General features: G+C 42.1%; 1 protein-coding gene across 1 annotated transcript in view; it reads left to right on the top strand.

The window, feature by feature from the left end:
• DCTD (dCMP deaminase) overlaps positions 1-15494 on the top strand; it is a 91829-nt gene that overhangs the window by 5980 nt on the left and 70355 nt on the right. The gene's annotated exons all lie outside the window — the stretch shown is intronic.

The following is a 15494-nucleotide window of genomic DNA, read 5'->3' as shown; positions in this document are numbered from 1 at the left end:
ACAGATAAAGAAGAGAGAAACACATCGCTCACCTGAGGCAAATGTCATGGGCCGTCCCGGCGGTCCGGCACTCCCCGACCTTTAGTGTGTTTGTCATTCCCTGGCAAGATTATCCAGTAGCTGATAGTAAGGTATGTATAGCGTGTTTGTAGTGTAAGGGATAATGATGAATTGTCTCAAAGGTATTCTTGCCATAAGAAACTGGCGTCTAGGATGGTTTGTGTTTTGTTACGGAACATGTAGCCGTATTTTTCTAGGGAAAACTGTTCCTCAACCTCCTCTGCCCACATAGGTTTGCTTAGTGTGTTAGGTTTTTTCCAATGTTTAGCTATCAGTTTTCTAGCACTGTTAAGGCCTATTTGTAGGACCAGCGTCTTCAGGCGATATGATATCTTTGGTAAATCATTCAACAGGGCTAGCCTCGGTGTTAATTTAAAGTTGGCTGTGATGCATTGTTTATAGTAGGTTTCAACTGCATCCCACAGAGGACATATTTTAGGGCAATGCCACCACATATGTACAACACTGCCAAGGGCTCCACAGCCTCTCCAGCATAAGCCTGAGGTGCCGGGCTATATATTAGCTATCGTCGATGGGGTGAGGTACCATCGAAGGAGTATTTTAAAGTTTAATTCTAGTATCGATGTAGAAGAGGAGGATTTTTTAACTGATCGGAATATTTTATTCCAATCTTCTATGTCTAGGTTTATTGCAAGATCTGTGGTCCACTTGGCAGTGAATGATGGTAATGTGTCTGAAGTGGTGCTTATGAGGATCCTACGTGATAAGGAGAGTGTCCCTCTTGGGATTATCCCAGTGAGGCAGAGATGTTCAAAGGCTGTGGGTCTCCTCAGAAGATCCGTTTTGTAAGGAGATGTGTGTGTATATAATGGTGTAATTGGGCGTATTTTAGCCATTTGGAAAATCTCCCTTCAGCTATATCCGTTAGTTTATCTCTTTCTAATAATTTCCCTGCTTCCGTAAATTTGAATAGGGGGATGGTGTAGTCCCACTCAATTAGTCTTTGGAATCCCTTGTCTAGGCCCCTACCATTTCTGCATTTAGGACAACTGGAAATAAGGGTGATCTGTATGTGGATATGTGATGTTTAGTGGCTATTATATGATCCCAGCATCTGAAGAGCTGTTTATGAATTTCAAGGTAAGTGCATTGGGGGGGTCTAAGGTCTTTAGATACCCAACAGAGAGCGTGGACCTGGGGGGCTTTTAGGATATGCGAGTCTATTGTAACCCATGCTTTGTGTTCATGCGTTTTGTGCCAGTCCAGGATCCTTTGTAGCGTAACTGCTTGGTAATATTCCTCAATCTTAGGTAGGCCTAGCCCACCATTTAGGTTGGATCTGTACATCGTGTTTTTATTGATTCTTGGTCTACACTTATTCCACACAAATGTGTTAAGGGTTTTCTGGACCTTATTTAGGTATGAGAGCGGGAGGTGTAGCGGGAGAGTTTGTAACATATAGAGGATCCTAGGCAGTGTCGTCATTTTTATGGCTTGGATCCTGCCCCACCAGGAAATTGGTTTGTTCGTCCATGTTTTAATGTCCCGCTGTGTATTAAGTAAGAGTGTGTTATAATTTTTGTCAAATAGGGTTGTCTGATTCGGTGAGAGATGTATCCCTAAATATTTGATTGTGTCTGATTTAAGTCGTAGTGGGCAGACCGATGATAGGGCTTTAAATTTGGTGTCAGACAAGTTAATGTTCAGGATCTCAGATTTCTGTTTATTGACCAGAAAGCTGGTGTATGTTCCAAACTCGTCCAACTCAGACATGATTGCTGGTATGGACGAGGATGGGGATGAGACTGTGAATAACACGTCGTCCGCGTACAATGCTATTTTGTAATTTTGTTGGTCAATCTCTATTCCTTTAATGTGTTGGTTCATGCGTACTCGAGATGCAAACACTTCCATCATTAAGATGAAGAGGATCGGGGATAGTGGACATCCCTGACGTGTGCCATTCTGAATTGGAAAGGCATCTGATAGAATTTTGTTGAATTTTACTTTAGCATTTGGGTGGGAGTATAGTCTGAATATTCTATTTATGATTTTGGGGCCGAATCCTAAATTTTTTAAGAGTAATTTTAAAAATTGCCAATTAGTTCGGTCGAATGCTTTTTCAGCGTCTATAGCTATAAGTACTGATTCGATGTTTTGATATTTTGAGAATTCTATTAGTGTTAAGGCTCTAAGGGTATTATCTCTAGCCTCTCGGCCAGGTACGAAGCCTACTTGGTCAGTGTGAATAATGTCGGTGAGAACTGAGTTTAGGCGGTTTGCTATAATTTTCCCTAGAATCTTTATGTCGACGTTTAAAAGTGAGATTGGTCTGTAGTTAGCTGGTTCATCGCTTGATTTGTCTGGCTTTAAAATGACTGTGATGTGTGCTGCTAAAGAGTCTTTTGTAAGGTTACTTCTTTCGTCAAGGGCCGTAAAGTTATTTAACAGATGTGAAGCTAGGGTCTCTCTGTAAGTCTTGTAATATAGGTTGGTTAAGCCGTCTGGTCCTGGGCTTTTCCCCGTGGGGAGGTCCTTGATGATGTTCAGAATTTCTGTCAATGTAATGGGCTTTTCTAGATCTAATGTTTGTGCTTGTGTTAGTTTGGTAAGGTAGGCCGATTGGATATAATTTATCATCTGTTGTGTATGCTTTGGGGTGGTATTGGTCTCAAGATTATATAGCTGTTTGTAAAAATCCCTAAAGTGTGCAGCTATTTCTTTACTGTCCTGGATAGTTTCTCCTTGGGGGGTCTTAAGGCTATGAATGTGTGTCATGTAAGCTCTGTCCTTGAGTGAGATGGCTAGTAACCTGCCTGGTCGGTTTCCTTCATAAAGGTATTTCTTTGAGTCGTAAAGTTTTCCTCTGGGCTTCAGAGAAAAGTAATGCATTAAGCTCTTTCCTGATGTTCGTCAGTTTGCTAAGAGTGTCTCTATCTTGTGGTCTCTGTTTATGTCTGAGTTCTAGCGTATGTAGTTTAGTTGAGTATCATACTGTTTTTTGAGGAATGCTCTGTTTGATACACTCGCCCCTGAATACTGTCTTATGATCCTCCCACACGAAAAGATGGTGGGTTTCTGGTATCGCGTTAGTGTTGAAGTAGTCCGTTAAAGTCGTCCTTAATTTTTGTGTGGTTGGAGGGTGGTGCAGGAGATACGTGTCTAGTCTCCATATAAATGGAAGAGTAGGTGAGTCTGGCCAATTTAACTCCATTGTTATCAGAGAATGATCGGACCAGGTCGTCGGGATAATGTCTGAGTCGTGCAGTAGGGAGAGGTGAGACTGATCTATGTAGAGATGGTCTATCCTAGAGTACATTGCCCACGGGTGAGAGTAGAAAGAAAAGTTCCGCTGTAACGGATGTTGCAATCTCCAAGTGTCGACCAGGCATAGATGCCTAATGCACTTAAAGATGGAGTGTGGGGGTCTTGGTGAGATTTTGGTGTTATTTGATGTTGTGTCTATGGCAGGATTTAAGGTGGCATTTAGGTCTCCTCCTAAGATAAGGCAGCCCCTGTTTATCTCTTGTACCATGGTTTTTAATTTGTTATAGAATCTAGTCCTATTTGTGCTGGGGGCATATATATTGACCAGAGTAACAGGTCTGTTGTATATAAGGCCTACTAGAATGAGTATCCTGCCCTCTGTGTCTTGTTTAGTGTGTAGCAATTTGAAAGGGAGAGAGTGGTGTATAAGAATCCCTACTCCGTTCTTTTTCTTATCATTGGAATTAAGAAAGCAAAGAGGGAAGTTTCTATTCTGAAATTTTGGTTCCTTGAATCTGGAGAAGTGTGTTTCTTGTATGAATGCGATAGAGCTTCTTTGCTTGGTGAACCATTGTAGGGCGACTGACCTCTTCGTGGGAGAGTTCAAACCTTTAGCATTTTGGGAGGTTATCAGTATTGGTCTATGTGCCATATGTGTCTCTGGTGTACGGGTACTGTGCTAAAGTGTGGTGTTCTATTTCTCTTACCGCAGGGTCCTGACAAGGCATGTCTGTGGTGTCCGCTTTTCTGATGCGTAATATATACCTTTGGGCGCGTAGGGGAGTGATGGAGTCGCCAACACCGCCATGCAATGACCTGTAGACCTTACACTCTTCTAGGGAAGCTGAAATAAAAGAAACCATCAATAAAATGAACAATCTAAGAGGTCACAAGAACATAAGTCTTTCCTGAAGCGACAGATGAGCAGTAAGGAGGGGTATGCAGGAAGAAAAGTAAGAAGATGGTAAAGGGAGAAAAACAAACAAACTAATAACAAAACAAACAAGAACTGGTTCAAGATCGGGGGGAACATCCCCGGCCTTAGTAATGGAAATATGGAGGACGGGTAGTAACACAGTATTACTACTGACGTTTCCCCTTGCTTATGCTTAGTCAGTATATGAAGGGAGAATGTTTTTACTAATTTTGGAGTGAGAACACATCATCTTATGGGTATCTGAGTAATAGGGAAATTCAGAACTTAAACAGAGTTGTCCAGTGACATCTGAGACTGTGTATATACATTTAGAGTTCTGTGGTTATTCTCAGTCTCTCAAGTTGGGTCTGAAGTCGAGGTCTGAGGGACGCTGGTTGTTGAGTGCGTTGTTTTTCGTTTCCTGCTGACTGTAGTCCATCTCTGGCGTTGAATCTTTGGTAGGAAGTTTGCTGTTATGTGAGTATCCTCTGCTTGATCCGAGGGTTGTGGTATTTGTCTTGGTAAGGGGATATTTAATTGAGTGCAGAAAGAGTCCAAATCTTCTAGGTCTTTGTAGATAGTTTCTTTGTTTTCCTTGATAACTCTTATGGAGAAGGGGAAACCCCATCGATAGGGGATGTTGTGATCCTGTAGATGTGATGTAAGAAATTTGACTTCTCTTCGTTTAGAGAGGGTTAACGGGCTTAGGTCCGCAAATATTTGTATCTTGTCACCATCTTTGCATATAGGTGCTTTCTTTCTAGCTGCGGCTAGTATCAATTCTTTATCTTTGAAGTTGTGACAGCGCAAGATAACGTCCCTTGGCGGAGTTTTGGGTGGGGGTTTAGGTTTTAAAGCTCTGTGCATTCTATCTATGGAGATGTTGGTATCTTCTTTATTGTCTAATAGGTGGCTAAAGAGATCCTGAACATATTGTGAAAGTGTAGCAGTTGTTATGCTTTCTGGTATTCCCCTTATTCTTAAGTTTTGGCGTCTGCCACGATTGTCCAAATCTTCTATTTGCATCTGCATTTGTCGTATTTCGTTATTTTGATGTTGTATCTGTAGACTTTGCAAATTGATTGGTTCAGAGATCTCTTCAGCATGTCCTTCTAATTGTTGCACTTTGTTGCCTAAGTCTCTGATGTCCTTTTTAACCTCAGATAAGCTGTCTCTTATAAGCTGGCTGACCTGGCTCATGAATATTGTAAAGTCCTCTTTTGTGGGGAGAGAGCTCAGGTCTGCTTTTGTTAAAGGGAGGTTGGACTCGGGTAGAATGGTATCGGCGTCTTCTTCTTGCATGTCACTATCTGACTGTGTATTGTTGGAAGGCACTGAACTGGCCGTGTCTACTGTTTTGAAGTATGAATTAAGCTTGGAAACAGAGGTAGTGGTTGATTTTGTCGCTTTATCACCTTTAGTAGGGCGCTTAGACGCCATCTCTGTGGTATGTGGAATGCGGTATGGCTGCTGCCACTAATCAAGTGTTAAATGTGCTTTGTCAGCACCTCTTTATGCTTTAATGCAGCTGAGGTTGGAGGCTATGTAGCCGTTTCCCACGTGCAGTGTATGGTAGAAAAAGATAAATTTACTAGGAGACAGCAGGTGTAAATTTAGGCCCGTTTATTTTAGCAGAGGCCTGATTATTCGTAATATGTCACGCTATGCTTAAAGGCCTTGTTATGTCCGTAATTACGTGATAGAATTGTGTTTTTCGCCTCGTAGCTTATAATGTGGGACTTAGCTGCCTGTGGTGGTTAAGTGCTTACCCCGGTCTGTTTAGTGAAGATGCCTCCTCAGCTCCTATGGGGCTGTTAGCTTGATGAGTGCAATTTTCCGTTCCGGTGGGCTTACCGGGAGTCTCTGACGGCATCTAGTACTGGCCAGTTTCCTTAGTTGTGCAGAGACAAGGTCCCGGTGGGGTGGCTGTTCTGCGAACCTGCTGTATGGCGGTAATCGTGCTGCCGTTCTGTGAATTTCAATGGCGCAGTTGTTTAAAGATGGCGCCGGGTCTTTTCTATGAGCGCAGGATTTGGGCTTGTTTTCTGTCGGTCACAGCATTCCCCGACTCTGCCTTGTAACTGATGTTGCTCCTCTAGGTCTTAGTCCCTTTCAGGTGACTTTTAAGTTCTTTAGCCGGTTATTTCACCCTTCATGTGTGTTTTGTGGGGAAAGGCTGCACGGAGCTTCGTTATTCTGCAGCCATACTGGTTCACGGCTGGCTCCGCCTCCCTTTTTTTTTTTTTTTTTTAAACAACTTTCCATTTTACTTCTATTAACACATTTGCTTCATTCTCTTGGTATCTTTGTTGAAGGATCTGCAATGCAATACCGGGAGATAGCTGAACGCATTGGTTGAGCCAATGACAAGAGGCATATATGTGCACTCACCAATTAGCATCTAGCTGTCAGTAGTGTATTGCTGCCTTAGAGCCTACTTTAAGTGTGCCTTTGGAAAAAATTACCAAGAGAACAAACCAATTAAATAATAGAAGTATATTGAAAAGTTGTTTTCTTTCTAATGGCAGTGAGAGTCCACAAAATCATTCATTACATTTTGGGAAATCACCTGGCCACCAGGGGGAGGCAAAGGCCCCCAATAAGGCTTTACATACCCCTCCCACTCTCCCCCCCCCCTACCCTCTCAGTAGTTCTTTGCCTCGTTTCATGGAGGTTGACAGAGGTGCTCTGCTACAGAATTGAATTTGACCCTTGTAGATGGTTTCCTTCAAGAGAGGGCAAGGGAGATGGAAGGACCATGTACATTTTAGTATTGGGATAATTGGCTATTTGTGGTCGTAGGGAAGTTCCCATACCGCCTACAATTTCTGAGCTGTTTTTCACAGGCACATTGCTGGTAAGACTATGCTTCTCTATTACAGGATTTAGTCACGAAGGATGAAGACTTCGGTAGGTGAGTCCTAACCTTATCTATCAGCAACAGTCAAATAAGGAGCACCAAGATGAAAATCTTTTGTAAAGCTTCACCTTTTATTATCACTATTAAAAACAGGTAATCCAATACATGGGTTCAAAAGCAGTCCAGTGATACCAGCTGATGCGCTCCGGTCACTATCTTATGCATCCCTTCTCCCTGAATGGCTAGTTGTCTAAGGGAGGGGGCACTCTTCCCTAAGGATATGGGGGCTATTTTGGGGAGGGACAATAAGATATGCATCAATATCATACAGTGCTAATAATTTTATTCAGAGAGTTCTACTCTAAAGTCCTCCAGTGGAGGAATATATAGCATTGTGTGCTGATCTCGTCTGGTGGAAGCGATCATTAAATTGGTTACATAACATAGCGGCACCAGATGGATAACTCTGTTTCGGGGAACATTTTCAGTTGACAGGCAAGTATGGGGGACTTTTCAATGAGGCCATATTGCGAAGTCCCTCCCAGAAGCACCTGGAAGCCGAACCCAGTGTTGGGTAAGAATAAGCAGTCCAAAAAGTCTATCCCTGACAACAAATTGACATGAAGGGTTGGCCAAGGGGGGATATTATCTCCCTTTTAGGAAGGGAGCCACGTGACTGGGGTCCTGCAGATAACGGGCCACGCATCCCGACCATGGCGGTATGGCAATTGAAGTCACTGCCACGTCCCTTACCTGCATGTGGCCGCTGCGGAGCCCTCCTGTAAGTCATAGGTGACGTCATAGTGGGCGGGGTTAAAATTGCAAATTGTGGAGATTTTAAAATTGCTGCATGCGATTTAATTGTGCAGCCCTAGTTTAAATGTATGGTTTAAAATAAAAAATATGAATTACTGCACAATAAGGTGTTTCACAATGACTATGCAGAGAGAATGGGGTAGTGGGTATGGTGTGGGCAGGTATTGGGTGGTATCAGAAAGGGCAAGTAACATTTTGGTCTGGCTAGTAGCTTAGGACTTGAAATTATGAGCCATGCTTTAGTTATTGACTGTAACTTGTCCATTTAGAATTCTGTAGCACTGTAAGGTATTACTTTGGGTTGTATTGAAAAGTTGTGGGATATGCTCAGCATTAAAATTGGTACTTTTTTTTTTTTTTTTTAAATGTTAAAAGAACTTTGGACCTGGTTCCACTTAGATGTCTAAGATATTAGACAGGAGCAATGTTGTCCGTCTAAAGAAGAGAAAATCAAGGATCTTTTATCATTAAAAATAAAAAATAATTTCCACTAAACCTGCAACTAGTTCTAGACCGTGAATATGAAAATTATTCTCTTAAAAGGAGAGTCTAGTCAAAATTAAACTTTCATGATTCAGATAAAGCATGCAATTTTAAACCACTTGCCAATGTGCTTTTATCATAAAATTTGCTTTATTCTCTTGGTGTTATTTGTTGAAAGCTAAACCTAGGTAGGCTCACATGCTAATTTCTTAGTTCTTGAAGGTCACCTCCTTATCTTAGTGCATTTGGACACTTCCCCCCCCCCCCACTGCTAAACAGCGCTAGTTTGTGTGTGCCATATAGATAACATTGTGCTCACTCCTATAGACTTACCTATGAGTTGGCACTGATTTGACTAAAATGCAAGTCATTCAAAATGAACAGAAATAAGGGAGCAGTCTGCAGAGACTTTAGATACAAGATAATCGGAGGTAAAAAGTATATTAATATTACAATGTTGGTTATGCATAACTGGGAAATAGGTAATAAAGGCATTATCTATCTTTTTAGACTATAGAAATTCTGGAGTAGACTGTCCCCTTTTTTTAAAGAGACCATTTGCTGAACTGCATATCACTGCATAACAAGATCTGACGTGTTTCAAATCTGTCCAAAAAATATTTCTAAATGCGAATAAACAGACCTTTGTGTATACTAAAAAAAAAAATAAAAAAAAATTTATGCCTGGAAAATTGATTAAATACAGGATTATAGTAGACTGGCCTTCAGGACTGCTGCTTTCTTTAAATTGGTGAGAATCCACAATTCCTTATTGTTGGGGAATTCACCTGGCCACCAAGAGCTTTTATATCCCTCCTACCCCAAGGCAGAACATACAGTGATCTGAGATGTCATCGCAGAAAATGCAGCCTGTCTGCAGAAAGAACAGGACACATGCAGGAACTTTTAGCGCTTGAACTTTGTAGTGCTGCTCCACATTAGATAGTTCTCTTCAAACATAGCTGTGCTGTGGTTGCAGTGTGTAAGTTTTCCTTAACACAGTGCATCAAGAGCAAAGTGCTGTTTGAAGTGATTAGTCAAATATGCAGTAGCGCTGCAAAGCAGCAGCACATTGCTTTTTGACTGGCTCTCAAAGATTTTTTCATACCCGCCCCCTAGCCTTTCCCAGTCTGCAAAGCTGTTTATTCTGAATGTAAGACATTAGTATGATGATTGCATCTTTTTTATTATTACATTTCTATGTTATACCAAGAGAAAAGGAAACAGATTTATTCAAGAGACATTTTAAAATTTCTTTTTTTTGTATGCAGCTAATTTGCAATGCAATTATTTATAAAGCATTAAAAATTGTTTTATTCAGTTAACCAACACCTTGCAGTTGAACTGGCTCCTTAGTGTAACTGTCTAATTTTAAAATTTTATTTAAAAATTACCTGCAGAAAATTTTTCACTAAAAAAATCTCATTGCAGAAAGTGAAGAAAAGTTCTGCCTCTGGGCCCTCCTACTTCACCTGCTCCTAGAAAGGCAAAGAAAGACAGAGGTTCAGGTAAGATAGAGGTGCTTAGGATTTTAGTTTAGTATTTTAGGGATTTAAGGGGAAACTTTGAAAAGAGGGATATAGGAGAACACTGGCTGTGCAGGAGTCGTGGTCGCAAGCCTGCCTCAGGTGTCGCTGTTACTTCTTCTTTCTTCGTGTTCTTTCGTTCTTTCTTTACTCCCTTAACATATACTCTACTTTGTAGTACTGGATGGGCTCTCAACTCTCATATTACTTCATGGTAAGATCAGTGGAGTGGGCAATTGCTCTACTGCTCAGGGTGGCACTACTGCGTTTACTCCAGGTTTTAAGGATGACCTAAAATGTACTATTTCTAATTAATGGGACAAACCTGCGGTATTTTACTTTCTCCCACCAGTCCCAGATACCAATTTGGTACTTTGGGGAACTTATTCCTAAGATGAATGGAGCAATCGCTACATTAGCCAAAAGAACCACGATTCCTCTAGAAGACAGCACTTCTTTCAGAGATCCTCTGGATAGGAAACTAGAAAGCTATCTCAGGAAGGCCTTCCTTCGTGGTGTGTGTGTTTGTTTTTTGTTTTTTTTTGTTTCAACCAGATGGGGGTATTGCTTGGGTTGCAATAGAAGCTTCCATCTGGTGTGATTTGGTGTTAGAGGAATCCTCTTTAGAAGATATCAAAGATCGTATTCATTACTTGTGTTTGGCTAATCCCTTCTTCTGTGATAATTCACATTTAATTCTAAGAATACAGCTTTGGCCGTCCTTACTAGAAGTGCTCTTTGGTTGAAATCTTGGTCTGCACACATGGTTTCAAACTCAAGATTCCTAACCTTTTGTCTTGTTAATGGATTGTTTGGATTCTATCATTTACATTGATGAAACTAAAAATCTTACTCTTCAAAGAAGACAGCTCCCACAAAGTCTACCTGGAAACCCAATCCAGTATGGGATAAATCTAAGCGGAACAAAAAAATACTCATCCAATGAACAATCTGCATGAAGGTGCAGCCCCTGACCCAGACTTGTTGCTGGTAGGGTGCAGGTTAAGCCTTTTTTTCAGAAGGTCTTGTCTCTCTCTCTGTTCAGAACCCCTGGAAAATGGAAGATGAACTCTCTGGGGTATAGAATAGAATTTCTTTCATGTAATTGGCAAGAGTCCATGAGCTAGTGACGTATGGGATATACATTCCTACCAAGAGGGGGCAAAGTTTCCCAAACCACAAAATGCCTACAAATACACCTCCCTCCACACACATTACTTAGTTTTACAAACGTTTCCTCCTATGGAGGTAGTGAAGTAAGATGTGCTTGATTTCTTCTGATAGACGCTTCTAATAATTTTGAAGCCCAATTCCTCTGAGTACAGTGTTTGTCAGAGGGATGTGAAGGTAGTATTGCCTGTTGATTTCATGGTTTCACCTATGGGAAATTTATTCAAAGGCTCTCTAATCGGTCGCAGGGATTCATCCCCTGCCTCCCTTTTCAGATCGACGTTATACTCCTATACCATTACCTCTGCTGATAATTTTTCAGTGCTGGTTTGGCTGTCTGCTGTACAGTATGTGGATGGGTGTATTCTGGTAAGTATGTATCCTTCTTTTTTTTTTTTTTAAGACACTCCCAGCTATGTTTGGTGCTTTTATATTATATTGTAAAGTTTTAAATATGTTTCCTTATATTTGCCATGAGTCGGTTTCATGTATATTTTCCTTTTTGAAGTCTATTGGTTTCAGTATGGAGATTTAAGTTTTTGGGAAGTTTATTTAAATTATTTTTTTCTTACCTGGGGTTTCAGTTCCTTCAATTTTTTACTTTGTTTTCCAAAAATTTTCACAGGCAAACTAGGCTCGCGAGGATGCAAAATGCCATTTTTTTTTTTTAATTGCGTCATTCTTGGTGAAATTTTTTTGGCGCAAAGGTGCGCCAAAGGTGACGCAAATCTCGTCATTTCCTGCGTCTTGGTTAACGTTAGTTTTTTTTTTTTGGCACGAGGTCACGCTTTTTGACGCGAGTTGCGTCATTTCCTGGTGTTAGAATTACCCCTCTTCCTTTAATGCTTCTTGCGTTTTTTTTTTTTTTTGTTTTTTTTTCCCATTCCTGAAACCGCTATATGAGGAAATTAGATATTGTTTATATGTTAATTTTTTTTTTTCCTTTTACATTTTGCAAGATGTCTCAGACTGATCCTGCCTCTGATGTTACTGCAGGAACCATGCTGCCTGAACACAGTTCTACCAAAGCGTGTGTTTGTAGTAAAAAAGCTGATGTTGTTTCTTCAGCTCAATTATGTGGCATTTGTCAGCTGTTGCATGCTGATAATGTTTCTATTAGTACAAATACATTGTCTGTTGTTCCTTCATCTAATGTACCTGATATTCCTGTAGATGTAAAGAATTATATCTGCTATTCTGCCTTCAAATAAACGTAAAAGGTCTTTTAAAGCTTCTCATTATTTTGATGAAACTTGTTTTGACCAACAACATACTAAAGTATCCTCTGCTGATGAGGATCCTGAATCAGACACTGAAATTGACAAATCTTCCTATCTGTTTAAGGTTGAATATATTCTTTCTTTGTTGAAGGAAGTTTTGGTTACTTTGGGTATTGAAGAGTCTAATCCTCTTATTAACAAAGCCAGTAAACGTTTTAAACCTCCTGCGGTTACTCCTGAGGTTTTTCCTATTCCAGATGCTAAATCTGATGATTACTAAAGAATGGTCTAAACCTGGTTCTCCTTCTAATCCTTCTAGGTTTAAGAAGTCATATCCTTTACATGTGGCTAATTTAGAGTTTTGGGAAAAAGTCCCTAAAGTTGATGGGGCTATTTCCACTCTTGTCAAATGTACTACTATCCCTATGGAAGATAGTACTTCTTTAAGGATCTTTAGGCAGGAAAGCTTATTTACATTCTGGCTATATTCTTAGGCCTGCCATTTCTATGGCTGATGTGGTGGCTGCTTCAACATTTTGGTTAGACAGTTTTTAGCTCGTCAGAAGATTCTGGTTTGTCTAGCATTGTTCTTTTGCTCCAACATACAACAACTTTCTAATTTACTTCTATTATCTAATCTGTTTCATTCTCTTGGTATCATTTGTTGAAGGTGCAGCAATGCACTAATGGTTTCTAACTGAACTCATGGGTAAGCCAATCACATTCTCTATCTCTCTATCGCTTGCTTGCTTGCTCTCTCTCTATCGCTTGCTTGCTCTCTCTCTATCGCTTGCTTGCTTGCTCTCTCTCTATCGCTTGCTTGCTTGCTCTCTATCGCTTGCTTGCTCTCTCTCTCTCTCTCTATCGCTTGCTTGCTCTCTCTCTCTCTCTATCGCTTGCTTGCTTGCTCTCTCTCTCTCTCTCTCTCTCTCTATTGCTTGCTTGCTCTCTCTCTCTCTCTATCGCTTGCTTGCTTGCTCTCTCTCTCTCTATCGCTTGCTTGCTCTCTCTCTCTCTCTATCGCTTGCTTGCTCTCTCTCTCTCTTGCTTGCTCTCTCTCTATCGCTTGCTTGCTCTCTCTCTCTCTCTATCGCTTGCTTGCTCTCTCTCTCTCTCTCTCTATCGCTTGCTTGCTTGCTCTCTCTCTCTATCGCTTGCTTGCTCTCTCTCTATCGCTTGCTTGCTTGCTCTCTATCGCTTGCTTGCTCTCTCTCTCTCTCTATCGCTTGCTTGCTCTCTCTCTCTCTCTATCGCTTGCTTGCTTGCTCTCTCTCTCTCTCTCTCTCTCTCTCTCTCTCTCTCTCTCTCTCTCTCTATTGCTTGCTTGCTCTCTCTCTCTCTCTATCGCTTGCTTGCTTGCTCTCTCTCTCTCTATCGCTTGCTTGCTCTCTCTCTCTCTCTATCGCTTGCTTGCTCTCTCTCTCTCTTGCTTGCTCTCTCTCTCTCTCTATCGCTTGCTTGCTCTCTCTCTCTCTCTCTCTCTCTATCGCTTGCTTGCTTGCTCTCTCTCTCTCTCTCTCTCTCTATTGCTTGCTTGCTTGCTCTCTCTCTCTCTCTATCGCTTGCTTGCTTGCTCTCTCTCTCTCTATCGCTTGCTTGCTCTCTCTCTCTCTCTATCGCTTGCTTGCTCTCTCTCTCTCTTGCTTGCTCTCTCTCTCTATCGCTTGCTTGCTCTCTCTCTCTCTCTCTATCGCTTGCTTGCTCTCTCTCTCTCTCTCTATCGCTTGCTCTCTCTCTCTCTCTCTCTCTCTCTCTCTCTCTCTATTGCTTGCTTGCTCTCTCTCTCTCTCTCTCTCTCTATCGCTTGCTTGCTTGCTCTCTCTCTCTCTCTCTCTATTGCTTGCTTGCTCTCTCTCTCTCTCTATCGCTTGCTTGCTTGCTCTCTCTCTCTCTATCGCTTGCTTGCTCTCTCTCTCTCTCTCTATCGCTTGCTTGCTCTCTCTCTCTCTTGCTTGCTCTCTCTCTCTATCGCTTGCTTGCTCTCTCTCTCTCTCTCTATCGCTTGCTTGCTCTCTCTCTCTCTCTCTCTCTCTCTCTCTATCGCTTGCTTGCTTGCTCTCTCTCTCTCTCTCTCTCTCTATCGCTTGCTTGCTCTCTCTCTCTCTCTCTCTCTCTATCGCTTGCTTGCTTGCTCTCTCTCTCTCTCTCTCTATTGCTTGCTTGCTCTCTCTCTCTCTCTATCGCTTGCTTGCTTGCTCTCTCTCTCTCTATCGCTTGCTTGCTCTCTCTCTCTCTCTATCGCTTGCTTGCTCTCTCTCTCTCTTGCTTGCTCTCTCTCTCTATCGCTTGCTTGCTCTCTCTCTCTCTCTCTATCGCTTGCTTGCTCTCTCTCTCTCTCTCTCTCTCTCTCTCTCTATCGCTTGCTTGCTTGCTCTCTCTCTCTCTCTCTCTCTATTGCTTGCTTGCTCTCTCTCTCTCTCTATCGCTTGCTTGCTCTCTCTCTCTCTATCGCTTGCTTGCTCTCTCTCTCTCTCTATCGCTTGCTTGCTCTCTCTCTCTCTTGCTTGCTCTCTCTCTATCGCTTGCTTGCTCTCTCTCTCTCTCTCTATCGCTTGCTTGCTCTCTCTCTCTCTCTCTCTATCGCTTGCTTGCTCTCTCTCTATCGCTTGCTTGCTCTCTCTCTATCGCTTGCTTGCTTGCTCTCTATCGCTTGCTTGCTCTCTCTCTCTCTCTCTATCGCTTGCTTGCTCTCTCTCTCTCTCTATCGCTTGCTTGCTTGCTCTCTCTCTCTCTCTCTCTCTCTCTCTCTCTCTCTCTCTCTCTCTCTCTCTCTCTCTCTCTCTCTCTCTCTCTCTCTCTCTCTCTCTCTCTCTCTATTGCTTGCTTGCTCTCTCTCTCTCTCTATCGCTTGCTTGCTCTCTCTCTCTCTTGCTTGCTCTCTCTCTCTATCGCTTGCTTGCTCTCTCTCTCTCTCTCTCTCTATCGCTTGCTTGCTCTCTCTCTCTCTCTCTCTCTATCGCTTGCTTGCTCTCTCTCTCTCTCTCTATCGCTTGCTTGCTCTCTCTCTCTCTCTCTATCGCTTGCTTGCTCTCTCTCTCTCTCTCTATCGCTTGCTTGCTCTCTCTCTCTCTCTCTATCGCTTGCTTGCTCTCTCTCTCTCTCTCTATCGCTTGCTTGCTCTCTCTCTCTCTCTCTATCGCTTGCTTGCTCTCTCTCTCTCTCTCTATCGCTTGCTTGCTCTCTCTCTCTCTCTCTCTCTCTCTCTCTCTCTCTCT

The sequence above is a fragment of the Bombina bombina genome, chromosome 2, assembly GCF_027579735.1.
Source record: "Bombina bombina isolate aBomBom1 chromosome 2, aBomBom1.pri, whole genome shotgun sequence".
Taxonomy (NCBI): Eukaryota; Metazoa; Chordata; class Amphibia; order Anura; family Bombinatoridae; genus Bombina; species Bombina bombina.
This window is presented reverse-complemented; position numbering and strand designations above follow the sequence as displayed.